This window comes from Anser anser (assembly GCF_964211835.1).
Source record: "Anser anser genome assembly, chromosome: 2".
NCBI lineage: Eukaryota > Metazoa > Chordata > Aves > Anseriformes > Anatidae > Anser > Anser anser.
Window position 1 is genome coordinate 82931064 of NC_139721.1, and position 12833 is coordinate 82943896.

The window sequence follows — 12833 nt, forward strand, 5'->3', positions numbered from 1 at the left end:
CCAACTGAAAATTCACAAAAGAACTTTTCTATCTCTCTGACCCTTCTTATCTCTCATTCAGTCTTCTCAGCATTTCAGTTCAGACAGAAGTAAGACTCATATCTACTTTCTCATATTCTGCTGCATCACCCAGAAACCCCAATCATGGACCAAAGCTCTGTTGCACAAGGTGCTGTAAAAACACAGATTGAAAAAAAGAAAAAAAAAAAGAAAAAAAAAGTTATGAAACAGCTAGCCAACTTATGTAGACATTTTAATTGATTTTGGATTCTTTGTAGAAGCATATATTTTGTACTGAGGAAATGATAAATGAAACCTTTTACTTGATGGCCAAAAAGATACCTGGGAAAGTAGAATCAAAGGAAGTGATAACTGAGAAACCATGAAAGCAGCATTTGTTTGACTGAAATACCTTGAACTAATCACAGGAAAAACAACAACAAAAAGAGGTTACTTCAGAAAACATCATAGTTACAAAATTAGACTAAAAATTGGACTAATTTTCCCAAATACTTTCAACAAATTAGAGATATACGTTTTCCATATAATATTCAAGCAGTTTATTTTATCAATTCAATAATAAGAGAAGGACTTGACATAATGTTCCTCATATTCACTCCAAGGTTTCCACCTGAAGGTGTGATAATACCCTTAATGTTTTGTATGGTAGCATGTAAAACTTGGGCATCTAAGAACTTACTCTTAAGAAGGAGATAATCAATTTGTGGTTTTCAGAACTCAGCAATAAGATTCCTTTCTTTCTGTTCAATCTGTAATACTGTATTTTATTTTGTATTTCTATTTTGTATTTCTATTGTGTGGTCTTTTACTTTATTATATAAATAATATTTTCAGAAACTATTTATTTGGAGACCTTGGCTTGTTTTGATAAAGTCCTTGACCTCCTAATACACAATTTTTATCAATAAAAGAGCAATGAGCTGCTTCTGTATGATGGCAACTGTCTTAAGAACTGTGCCTTAATTCTCCTGCTCTGGTTGAAGTTCCCAGTGTGATAGAGGCTGATCACAATCTGTTACAACAATTAATGACAGTTAGATGCAAACTGATTCTCAGTTACTTGCTTAACTTCCAGGAGAATTCCTGAAAGAGGAAAAATTAAATCAATGCATGGCTATACTCAGAATAGGCTTTAACAATAAATAGTAAATTATCTTGACACCAGTAATAGGAAACTTAGAAAGAGATAAAATAGCAGTAAATTAGTAATTAAAATTAGTAATTAAAGTATTGCTTTTCATGTATAAAGTGTTATTAAGATTGTTTGTAGTTTTGATGCAGAATGAGGTTGTTGACATATCTTACAAAAAATTAGTCATAGAGATACTAGCTTTTCAGTTCAAGATTGGTATGAGTTTGATTGTTAGCTTTCTTTTCAAATTTTCACATAAATGTTCTTTACAATTTTAATTTTCATTAACATTTTTCATTGTCACTGGGATTAAGATTAGGTCAAGCAAAAGATTAACATTTTTGATCTGGTTATCATGAATGTTGCTTAGCTTTTGATAATTTGTGGTAAATCTGACACAGTTTCATAATCCCTTAGACTAGAAGAACAACCTGTTACAAGGTAAATTGAAATTTATTATTTAATGACCTGATAGATGCACTATAATATCAGTTCCTATTTTCATGCCTGAAAGAACAAACATATTTTTCTGCATTGTTTTTGAATATCTTAGACCTAAGATGTTTATTAACTCTAGCAGCCTATGTATGCCCCAGCTAATACTATTTTAGTATCATAAAGCTGCCCTGGAGTGAAAATATCTATTTCCGTGGTAGCTTACTGGAACATTCTAGTCAAAACCAATTATCTATAGTTATTTTCAAGTTTGTAGATCATTCATTATTAATGGATGAGTTAATTAAATTAATTTGAGTAAAAACGTTGGCACAGAGCAATTCCTGTTGAGGTGATATGCCAAGATATGCCAGGAGATGTCTGCTTCTTCATTAATTTTGTCTTGATTGAGGTTAGGTGAATCCCTCTGAGAGTCTCTTAGCAAACCTATGTCCTGTAGGTGATAATCAATTACTAGTAAAGGCAGTCTTGTGTGTAATGGTTATTTGTTTTTCTCTTAGCCAAAACAAGACATTGAGAGTTACATTAAGGCTTCCTACATACTGACTACTTTTAATTTGTTAAGCATTAAGATTAAAGCTTCCTGCTTGTGCGAAACATACCGGATGCTGCTGCCCTTGTGTATTCTAGCAAATGGAATAGATTTTATGGCCTGAAATTAGGCTTGAGCACAGGGTGCATGTTTTAGGTTTTCTGTAGCTTCTGTTTCAAGAATGGCTAAGTGAAAGTGACGCAAATTTCTATTAACAGGAGAGGAATTCTCCTAAACTCCAGATGCTTCAGGTCATCATGGAGTTCTCAGCAGTGCTGTGCAGACAGCCCCAGGCTTTTCGAGAACTTTTCTGCTAAACTGTCTTTCTAGCACCCAGGCTGAGTCCACCAAGGAGGTCAGGCAATCTCCACCATTATGTAAATCTCTAGTTCTGGTCTCTACTGAAAAGTATTTCAACATCTAAGTTGCTGTCAGTGTGTCTTTACTGGTGAATAGAGAAACATATGAAAAAATAATTAGGTCATGTTGTCTAGCTGTACAAGGCAAGCTGAGAAATTTTAATTGTGAACATTGTCCAGTAAGTATCATGAGACGTCTGCACAGGGGCAGGATTCTGACAGTATGGATTAGGATCATACAGCTTTTTCTCTCTCCTCCCCCCCCCCCCCCCCCGCATAAATATAAACGTGTGTGTGTGTATATATATATATATATATATATATAAGCTTATCATATAGCACACTGGAAGTATGACTACCTACCAGACAGAACTGAGGACTTTGTGGTCTTGTTATATAGTTCTGATTGTCAATTGAAGGAGCTTTAGCTCTTGGTTGTTAAGCAAGGGGGATGAAAGAAGTTCACATCAGGGGCCATGTCTGGGCAGGGCAGGGCTGTGGCGAGCTGGAGCCTGGCCCTGCTGCAACTCAATGGGGCAGAAGCTGGTGGCCCTGAGGCCGCTGTGGAGCCTGGGCAGGGACAGGTGGAATTGGTGGTGCCCTTAAGGACCATGGACAAATGGTGGTGCCCATGACAAATCTTTAGAGATAATTTTGTCTTTACACTCAGTTTGGTTTTATATTGGACTTCAAGATTGGCACTTTTCTCTAAAAAAAAAAAGTATAGTGTGTTGACAGAAAGTATTATCTTCTACAGTTCTGTGTTTATTATGTAAGTATGCTTTTTTTGCCTTTTTTTTTAAAGGAATAGCTGTCAGTAATGTGTAAAATTGCTCAAAATAGCACTGTGAATCATATTTTTCTTGTATATGTTTGCCATATTTAACTGCTTGGCAAGAAGCTGTTTGAATAAGATGGCCTTGCCAGGGCGACTTGATTTCTCATAAAGAGGGAAGAGAAAAATAGATGTTTGCACAGAAATGAATCTTGCACCTTTCTTGTAAAAAAATTTTTACACCTATAAGCAAGGACATAAAATGTAGTCACTTAGGTGTCAACTTTTTTTTTTTCTCCTCTTTTTCAAATTAAAAGACAAAAGGCAATCAAATGTATTTTATATGTAAGCACACAAAAAATTAAAACTGGTAACCAAACCTTTTGAGGTTTCAGTCTGCATTGTCTAGAAACTTGGCCTAAGGGTGCAAGCAGGACTGATAGGAAGCAGGCTGGTGGCTTGTCATGGCAGCTAATTGAGTGACAGAAATGAAAGTGACATGCTGTTGATACAGGAGCTAGGGCAGAGGCAGCATTGCTTTCTCTATGCTGTCCTCCTTGAAGAGCACTGTAAGGAAATGAAGGGGAAATGGGGTAATGGAGCTAAGAGGGGAGAGGCACTTGAGGGGACAGGGTAGATTAAGGAGTCAAGGACTGAGATAGTGCAGGAAAGAAAGATTAGGAAGAGATACTGCAGTATGGGAGGAAATACTAGGACATTATGAAGGTAGGGAGCCATCTTTAAATTGGTATAAATTGGTACTATTTTTGAAAAAATTCTCATGCCGCATCCATCATGGGCTGTTAGTCTTCATGTGCTCTTCCTGCTCTTCAGAACATTAACTTGCCAAAAACACATTTTATTTTAATCCAGCATGAGACACAGTGGGAGTGGAAATGAGAGTCAGGGAGAAGTGAGGGGTTAAGATTGCCGCTTTTGGTGCTGCTGCATGGCTTCCATCTACTTATTGCTGTCATGAAACTACAGCCTGGGAAGAGCTGGGAGAAGAGAGGGAGTGGGTAAGTGAGTCAGTAGAAGGGCAATTGGTATGAAATGTGGAAAGGAAAAAAATGAGATGTAAGTGTGAGGTAAAGGCTCATGCCAAGAACTGGCTAGAGCAAAAGGGGAGTGAAGAAGAAGTAAGAATTGCTCACTCCAGTGCCTCAGCATTTCCCTGGTATCATAAATAACATAACAGTTACTGGAAAATATTTCTAGTTTCCATCTGCTGGGTAACTCACATAAACTGGGAGAATCTTGAATTATGATCCCCTGCCCTGTTACCTCAGGGGATTAATTTCTATGTATCTAATATTTCTTAGCTTCTTGACAATCAGTTATTCCTTAGAGTCAATGAAATTGGAAATATATCAGTAACATTTATGCCAAAGATAGTTGGTTTTGTTTCTATTGTTGTGTTTTTCTTGTATGTTTTATGAAATATTGTATTAAAAAGAAAGAATAAAAGAATACTTAAGGTTTAAAACTCAGGCATCTAAATTGGGATTTTTTTTTTTTATGTTAATAATCTGATTAAAACTAGCATGTAAAGCACAAACATAACACTGATTTAAGTTTCTGGTGTTTCTTACTGTCTCTGTAGGATAGACTGTATACTCATACCTTTCGTCTTCTTGCTCAGCACATGATTCTAGTCCTGTGCTAGCCCACATAGATTAAACTGCGCTCAGTAATGAAGTATGTTTCCTCCTGCACTTGTCTGATATATTTAACAGTTGACTCTCAAATGCTTTTGATAGGTTTCTTTATATTTACTTTATCAATGGGAAGCAACAGCCAGATTAAAGTCAGAAGCATATATTAATTTGGGAGTCCCTGTTTCATGTGCACAAATATGATGGATTTGATGATTATCTGTGACAATGTAGTTCTGGCACCTGTTGCTTTTTGACAGATTTGGAAAACAATGTTCTTTAAATATATCTATTTTGCATGAGATCTCCTTGGGCTCCTCATGCTCGTTCAGATCATCTGCTAAAAACATAGAAGAAATGTAAAATAATTTTCTACTTCTCTGGAAACCTAGCATGCATCTGTGAGAGTCATTTATCTGTTTAAGAGCATACTGCAGCAGAAGTGATTATGGAATTACGTGAACCCTTATAAATAGTATTTGCCTTCATCACAGTCTGTAGATGAGGAATTTCATTGCATTTTTACATTGTATGATGTATCTCTTTGTTCACTTTGAATTACATATAGACTGACTCACGTTGAGCCTGCTGTCAACCAGCATCCCCAGATTCCTTTCTGCAGATCTCCTCTCCAGCCACTTGTCTCCCAGTCTGTGCCCGTATCTGGCATTACTCTGTCCCAGGTGCAGCACCCGGCATTTTCCTTTGTCAAGCTTCATACTGTCGATAATTACTCAGTACTCTGATCTATCTAGATCCCTCTGTGATGCCTCTCGTCCCTCCAGGGAGTCAACAGCTTCTCCCATTTTGGTGTCATCGGCAGGCTTGATGTATTCCACCCCTGCATCCAGATAACTGATAAAAATTTTGAGCAGGAATGGTCCTAAAATTGAGCCCTGGAGAACACTGCTGGGGACCAGCCACCAGCCTGATGTGGCTCCATTCACTACAACCCTATCACACAGCATAGAGTGAACCTGTTCATCTCACAGTTGGACAATTTGTCCAGAAGGATGCCATAAGGGACATTATCAAAGGTCCTACTGAAATCTGGAGAGATTATGTTCGCTGCCTTCCCTCCATCCACCAGGCAGGTGACCTTATCATAGAAGGAGATCAAATAACTAAGGCAGGATTTTCCCTTCAGGAACCCATGTTGCCCATGTCTGATAATATCTTTGTTCTTTAAATGCCTTTCAACTCCCTCTCCTCCCCCCCCCCCCCCCCGATGATCTACATAATCTACTTAACTTTTCCACAGACTGAGGTTAGACTAACAGGTCTGTAGTTTCCTGGGCCTTCTCTCATTCCCTTTTTTTACATGGGTATAACATTGGTTAGCTTCCAGTCAGCAGGGACCTCCCCAGACTCCCATGACCTTTGGTAAATTGTTGAGAGGATTTGCATACTAGATGGTTTCCATCAATGAATGCAACCCTTGCACAGCAATGCAAAAATATCTATTCTTCAGTATGCACAAGTCTTTCACTCCACAAATGCAGTGGCACTGACCTGGGGTGAGGTGTGTGAGGTGGGATGAGCTCCACGTCTGCGGAGGGCACAGCAAGAAGGAACCAGTAAGATTCCACATAAAATCCCATGGTTTCTGTCCTCCTTGGCACAGTTCAGTGTGCTTTCCTGTACTCTACTCTTTTGTCATGTCTGGCACTTAAGACTGTGAGCTCTTCAGGGCAAAAAGTACATCTTCGCCTTCACAGTACAGTCTTCATAGTACATCTTCTACATAGTACATCTTCATCTTCATAGGACTAGAGGAAATGGCCTCAAGTTATGCCAGGGGAGGTTTAGGTTAGAAATTAGGAGACATTTCTTCTCAGAAAGAGTAGTCAGGTACTGGAACGGGTTGCCCAGGAAGGTGGTGGAGTCACTGTCCCTGGGGGTGTTCAAGGGAAGGTTGGACCTGGCACTTAGGGACATGGTTTAGTGGGTGACACTGGTGGGTGATGGTTGGACCAGGTGATCTTGGAGGTCTTTTCCAACCTTAATGATTCGATGATTTTCTATGAGCTCTTTTCACATAACTGTGAATTCAGGAAGGAATACAGAATAACATAGGATTAAATCACTGAAGAGGCAGACTTCACATTTGTTTTTGCATACCATTGCCCCATGTGCAATTAATGTGGAAGGATTGTAACCATGGATGCTAACCATAAAATAGAAGGTATATAGATGTTTCAGTTTTTGAAATACTCATAGTGAGAACACATGATGATGTTTTAAATTGCAGTCAAAATCTCTTCAATTAAGATATGCTTTTCTGCTAATGAAGTTTTCCAAATGACGTTAGAGAAATAAGATTCTTCTACAGTATCACATGATTTTTGAGCCTACTGCTTAGATTCTGAACTAGCATACTTGAAATATAGGCTGTTAATTTCATTTTATTTAGAAAATCACCTTAATGTCCAGGTCCAGTTTTAATGAGAAGGACTTTTTATAGCTTCCATTCATTTGGTTTGACTAATTCACTAGTCAGATGCACTTAGTATCTTATAAACCCATTGTCATGTAGGGATGGCAACATCAATCAGTTAAAACTCTAATGTATATATTAAAATTATTTGCTCATTCAGATTGTTTAGTGTATTTATTAAAATCTATTTTAAACTGATTAATAAGAATTTATGTATGAAATTGTTCATGTGAATGTAGATAACATTTAATGAAAGTAAAGCTCCCAAACATTTAACTTAGATAAGGAGTCACTTAATGAGCTACTTATAAAACCCAAGCTACTTAGCATAAATAATCATATTATGATTTATTGCACTTTTGCATAGTTAAGCAAGCAACTCAAGAAGTGATTAATTTATGTTCTTAACTTTAATTTCTTTGCCAAGTAAATATTTTCACATTTAAAAGAAAAATCAGTATATTCTTATATTGATTGTTGTAATTATTTTTCTAACACAATCACAAATTCTAATGAGTCTTCAGTCCTGGCCTTTAAAATAAATTAACAGATAAAAGCAGGTAACTGTATAGGAATAATGCATGTTATTGAAAAGATAGAAGTACATCCGTTTAAAGTAGCTGTGCTAGTAGTACCTGGAGCACAAAAATAAGAAATCTGCCGAAGTACTTTTCTCTTGTGGATATGTGATACATTAACAACAAGTTTAAAACATCTGAAAGACATACACCTCCCACAGAAAAACATACCTGTAGTACCTGAAGTTGTTTCTTGATTTCATTCTACCTGTATCAACTTCACATTTCATCTTGGGTAAACTGGAAAGCTTAGTACAAATTCTTCCCTAGGTATTTCACAGAATCACAGAACAGTTGCTGAGAAGTCTGGTTTGATGTCTGGAGATCATCTAGTCCAAGCCCTTGCTCAAAGCAGCGCCAGCTAGGGAATAGGTTGCTCAGAATCATTCCCAGTGGGGTTTTTAGGATCTCCAAGGACGGTTTCTCCAGACCTGTCCAGGCAACCTGACCCACTCTCATAGTAAGTGTTTTCTTATGTTTCGAGGGAATTTTCTATATTTCAGTTTATGTCCATTGCCTCTTGTACTGTCACTAGGCATCACCAAGAAGAGTCTGTCTCCATTTTTTTGCTCCCTCCAGATAAGAGGTCCCCAGGTGTTTTCTTCTTGAGGCCAACCACTCCCACCTCTCTTAGACTCTTCTCATGTTTCACATGTTCAAATTCATTAAACATCTTCAAAATCCTTCACTAGATCTGCTTTGGTATGTCAACACCCAAAATTAATTAAGCATCAAGCGTGCTTGCCTTGGTCTATGCTTTGTGCTAAGATAGGAGTAAAGACATTGTACAGACATTTTGTGTTAACTCATTTTCACAAATTTGAGTTTGAAATGGCTTCTTATTACTGAATGTTTTAAAAGTTTAGGTTTTGTTGCAAGTGATGCTTTCAGAAGGCACAAATTACCATGACTTACAGGCAGGTCTTTGTAAGCAACTTTATTTCTGTATTAATTTTTATTAAAGAGATTATTAGAGGTTTTAAAGAATATCTCAAAATCAGTCTATGTCAATGAAGTATTTAGTTTATATGCAGTGTAATTTATAATGGTGTTATAATAAACTCATACTTCTATAGATACTGACTTGAGCTGGAAAACATGTAAGTCCTGTCACTTTTAAATCATCTGTCTTCTACTAGAGATAGTGAAGAAGTGAAATAGACTGATATAATGGGAAATAACAAATGCATTGAAAAAAGTGTGATAAGAACAATTCTACACTGTCAAATAGCTATAATTGATCTTTGATGCATTTTCCTTTCAACAAAGATGCTTGCAATGTTTCTTTTTTTTAAATTATTCAGTAGTTGAAAGCATATCTCCAGTGAGTTAAATTCTAAATCCCCCAAATATTAATTTATGACAAGGATCATCAACTTTAGCTCAATTTAATTTCAAATCCCAAAGTGTGCATTGAAATTTCAATGAATATTTCTAGTGCTAATTACTCAATTTCTATATTTATAAGGGAACTGGCACCTCATAAATATCACATTGTGCTATTATCTCCATATGTGCCTGTTCCCTCTAAATATAGAAAATCAGCAATTAGCACTAGAAATATTCATTAAAGTTTGAAGGTAGATAAATAACAAGTAGTAATGTCATTTATTTATTATAATTTACAAAGTAAAGACCATCTAACTGCTCCTCATTTGATTAATGTGCCCCATACCACCAGTTACACTAAATACTTAATCTGACTGAACTACCACTAGATAAAATTTTTAGCAGTTAGTAAAACGATAAACTAAGTGGCTTATCAAATTTGGCATGGCACAATACCTTGTTAAATTTGGATTAGCCTCACCTTTAATGTAAGGAGTGCAAAACTGTCTTCACAGAATGCTTTAGGTTGGGATGGACCTTAAAGATCATCTAGTTCCAAGCCCTGAACCCCTTTCTTTTTTTCCCCAAATATTTAATTAATTCTATTTGATAACTTGATTACAGCCGTAGAGTCAGTTGAGATACAGTAACATAAGTATATACTGAACTAACAAGGAACCATGGAATGGTTCTACCATGAAAACATCATTTATCATGAAGCTGGAAAGCAGTGCATGAATTACAGTTTATCAAGAGAATGAGAAGTTTTCTTCTACTTGTAGGACCAGATTTTTTTTTATTATTTTTTTTCCAAATATGGAACAAAACCATGGAGTGCACAAGGTGTATGTTTTATGGTTTTATGTTAGGAATGTTGTTTCTTCCACCTCTACTGAGAGTGGAGTCAGATTGCAAGATAAAAAACTGAAAAAAAAATAGCTTCGTTATAGAGTATAACGTTTCCAAAACAGATTCTCATGATTATTTCTGTACGATGAATATCCCAAATGTACCATAGAATATCCCAAGTTAGAAGGGACCCACAAAGATCATCATTTTAGTGATACATTTGAAATACAAAATGATTCTTCTCTAAGCAATTCATTTTCCTTTAAGCATACACTCAACAGAAAACATTAAAAAGAAGTATTGGTTTCACAGGTTGTTGGAAATTATTTTTGATGAAAATAAGAATAAAGAAACGTAGAAAATCATCTCAGACTGATTTTCATAGTCTTAAGGTTTATTTATTTTTATTTCTTTTGCCAGTGTTAGGACTTAACATGCAGATAATCATGTTGTTTTTTTTTTTTTTATTTATTTATTTTTCTTCTGAGGAAATCATTCCACTTTACACTAGTTTCACATGTGATATGTCCGGAGGGTTAAGCAGGACATAGCTGCTTCATTTACACTGGACCAGATTTTTTTGTCTGTGTGTGTGTAAAATGATGAGTGTCTAAAACGATCTATGTGTTTGCTAAAATTACTGTGTATGAAAGGTTGTACATTTTCTTCTTCCTTTTTTTTTTTTTTTTCCTGATTCATATTAATGTTGTAAGAATAAGAGGGTCTTCCAAATAATACACTTACCTGTGCTGAACACAAATGATTCAGCATATGGCTGGAAGTATCGCAAAAGAAAATATTACCCATTGATTACTACAGCAGGTTTCTCTACCCAAATGAGCCTATTTGCGAGTGTCATTAATCGTAAAAAAGACTAGAAATTGGGAAGAATGGTGATCGAACCAAAGTGTTTTTGTTGTACAGGTTACTGCTATATGAAAGCTGTGGATACATTAGAATTAGTTACTCTTTTTAGAAAACATTGTGTGCTGTCTTACCCCAGGAATCTCTCTGATACATTACTGAATGCTTTGTTGTCCTTCATTCTGTGCAAGAATCAATTTTGGGAGAATTACCTCAAGAATGTTTATAATTCACATAAAAATAAACACAATAAAGCAACATCAGCAACACTAACTGGGACCTTATCCTGCTAAGTCGTGTGGGGGGAAAAAAAAAGGAGGGAAAAATGAGGGCATATTTTCATGACTTGCTAACGATATAAGGTACTTAACTCTGCCTCCTGGTTTTCAGGGAAACAGACACCCTGGCTGTCTCCCAGCCTAGGACGCAGTCTGTGTGCTCCAAAGGTCACACAAAGAATCTCAATAGCACAGAGAAAGACCAAAGGAGCATCCGTGACTGCCACATACTACACAGAAAGGAAGAAAAATGACTTGGCAATAGCAAAGGAGAACCTGGCACCTGGGAACAGAAGCTCAAAGGGAGTAAAGATCAGGATGGCATGAATAGGCCATAGCAGCAGCTCAAGCTTAATTTTTATGTAATACTTAAAAATAACACAAGCTTTGCTACAGATGTCTCTGTTAAATTTATCTGTGTTTTATTTGTAATTGACTTTTGTTTTCTGAAGTGCTACTGTATGGTATGTATCTGATAAAGCATAATACTTGCATAAAGCAAACATTACCATATGATGATTTTATTTCTATGACTTATCAACCTTGTTCATGCATGCTTAATATTCTCAACAGACAGTCTCACCTCAGCTTTTGAGAATGTGTAACGTGCTAAGCATTTTAAAGTAGGATAAGCATAAAAACTTGTAAAATGGAAGAAGTTTAAGCATTTAGTACCAGTCTGTGAAGCTAATCATATTTAAAGCAGGTGGTGACAATAAAGCCAGTTTTGCTGTCTGAAGCAAGAGTAGAGTCTACTTCAGAGGAATTGGTACATTGGATATGCTTTCAGAAGCTTTGGAGTGTGTAATGATGTATAGACCCATAATCTAATGCAGCGCTGTCCTTAAATAAGGATAAACCTTGATATAACTTTACATTACAACTTTAAAGGAAGTAAATACTTAGAAGCATTGTATAACTTTCACCCTTACATGTACTTCATGCTGTTGGCATTAGAATATTTTATTGTGCATTGGATAAGACTGCCCCTTGACTTGCTTTAAATTTTTATTTTTTTTTTTTTTTTAGTACACTGCTGAAGGTGAATAGATGTCAAGAATGATACATTGGATAACATCTAAATGTATTCATATTCAGAAATTGAAGGACAGTTAGTTAAATGCAGCAGGACTGCCGGAAAATAAATGACAGAGTTCTCAGCATGTCACTTAGAATTTCATGGCTGTCAGTCAACAGAATAAATTCCAGTGCTTCTATAATAGGGACTCTAATTATATACATAAGAAGAAAGCTGGTTTTCTATTTTGGCTCTTAAATTAAAAAATAAAATAAAATAAAAATGTGTCTTTCAGTATTAACTTTCTCATAACTTTATGTATATATATAGGAGACATCTGTACTATGCTTATGGCGTCTGAGTGTGGCTTTAAGCATGGATGCTCATTTTTACAGTGCTGCTTCATGTCCGTTATATGGTTTAATTATTATTAATTGGTATATTGTCTAGTAACACATAAGGAATTAGGCTAAAAGGGATTCTGTGTGGAGATAGAAGTAAATCTTTTCCTTTTCAATCACTTACCAATAAATATGGTCATATTGTTACT

General features: G+C 36.0%; 1 long non-coding RNA gene across 1 annotated transcript; it reads left to right on the top strand.

Moving 5' to 3' along the window:
* Positions 1-3462: 3462 nt before the first annotated feature.
* LOC310893263 lies at positions 3463-12574 on the top strand. Its single transcript, XR_014578855.1, has 2 exons — positions 3463-4294; positions 11378-12574. It is a non-coding gene; the product is annotated as an uncharacterized lncRNA (long non-coding RNA).
* The last annotated feature ends 259 nt before the right edge of the window (positions 12575-12833 follow it).